The following is a 1357-nucleotide window of genomic DNA, read 5'->3' as shown; positions in this document are numbered from 1 at the left end:
CGCAAGCCTTTTTCGTGGAGGGGCAAACGTAGCCTTTGGTGGTCTGCACTAGGTCCTCTATATCCTGTACCTCCTGACGAAGATGCTTCGGAGCATCCGAGGCAAAAGAGTGGATGGCATCGAAAATGGGTCTGTAGCCGGTGCATCGACATATGTTCCCGTCTAGAGAGTCCTTCACATCCTCAATGGTGAATTCATCATGGTTGCTTAAAAAGCTGAATTGAGTAAGAGGAAATCTTCCATTAGAGCTATTCTTCCATATGAAAATCCAATTTAAGGATTGAAAGATGGTTCACCTGTCAATAGCCATGACCATTCCAGGTGTACAATAGCCACATTGCGTTCCGTTCAGGACTGCCATTCTGCTTTGAACATTGCTCAAACCAACGTGTGTGTTCCCGAGACCCTCAACCGTAGTAATATTCCATCCTTCACATTTGAATACCGGTGTGATACACTGATTTCAGATTAAAGAATAACTTATTATTTTCTATGAATGGTTTCAAAAGTGAAATGAAAAGGGCTGAAAATAATAGACAAAACACTTATTTGTGTTTAAAAGAGGGCAAAACAGTTGCGATAAAAAAACTAGGGAGGTTACAAGACACAACGTTCCTACATTCTCTTTTTCTTGATTTATCCGTTTTAGCACTTAAGCTGCCAAATCGATCAGATCAGCGAAGGTGTGAAATGGGTGAAATGGATCACCCATGAAGGATATAAGGTGCAAAAATGCCACCTCATGTCAATTGACGTGGAACATGCTAATCTGATGTATAGTAAACTTACGAGCTTACTTTCATTTAGGCAATATGGAAACAAACAAAAATCATCGTTGATTTACTCTAAATCAGAGTATTCTAATTTATAGTTGGCACGTAGGTCCTCATGTTGGATAGCAACATTGCAAGAAGAAGATAAAAAAATACAATTTACTGTGATCAAGCACGTTAGGTCATAGACTCTTAAGGGTCCTTGGCTAAGCGTATCAAAGACTTGACCGCCAATGTAACAGGGAACAAGTTTCAATTCCAAGAAGAAGGATAACAAAAGATAATTACGGCAACAGTATAACTGAATTGTTTGTTATCCAACCAAGGTGAAATCCGCAAATGAAAGACATCTTTCTCTTTTTAAAATCCTCAAATATGAGATGTGCTTACAGAGTTGACACTTCGAGTTTTCGGTTGACCAGTGGCAGGGTCCTCAAAAATAGCCTTGACCACACACGCACCACAGCCGCCTTGACTGCAACTGATTTTTGTTCCCTTGAGGTGAAGGTGGTCGCGAATGAAAGTAGCCAAGCTGGTTGATGAAGGCACTTGAGCAGGATCAACTAAAGAGAAAAGACACTTTA

At 40.4% G+C, this 1357-nt stretch overlaps 1 long non-coding RNA gene across 1 annotated transcript; it reads right to left on the bottom strand.

Annotated features, from left to right (window-relative positions):
- Window positions 1-6: 6 nt before the first annotated feature.
- LOC131881132 (uncharacterized) lies at window positions 7-1331 on the bottom strand. The gene is made up of 3 exons (XR_009373335.1): window positions 1164-1331; window positions 297-457; window positions 7-215 (listed from the first exon to the last, which is right to left on the bottom strand). It is a non-coding gene; the product is annotated as an uncharacterized LOC131881132 (long non-coding RNA).
- Window positions 1332-1357: the final 26 nt, after the last annotated feature.

This window comes from Tigriopus californicus, chromosome 5, assembly GCF_007210705.1.
Source record: "Tigriopus californicus strain San Diego chromosome 5, Tcal_SD_v2.1, whole genome shotgun sequence".
Taxonomy (NCBI): domain Eukaryota; kingdom Metazoa; phylum Arthropoda; class Copepoda; order Harpacticoida; family Harpacticidae; genus Tigriopus; species Tigriopus californicus.
Note: the sequence above shows the minus strand (reverse complement) of the source record. Positions and strands in the feature narration are given on the sequence as shown.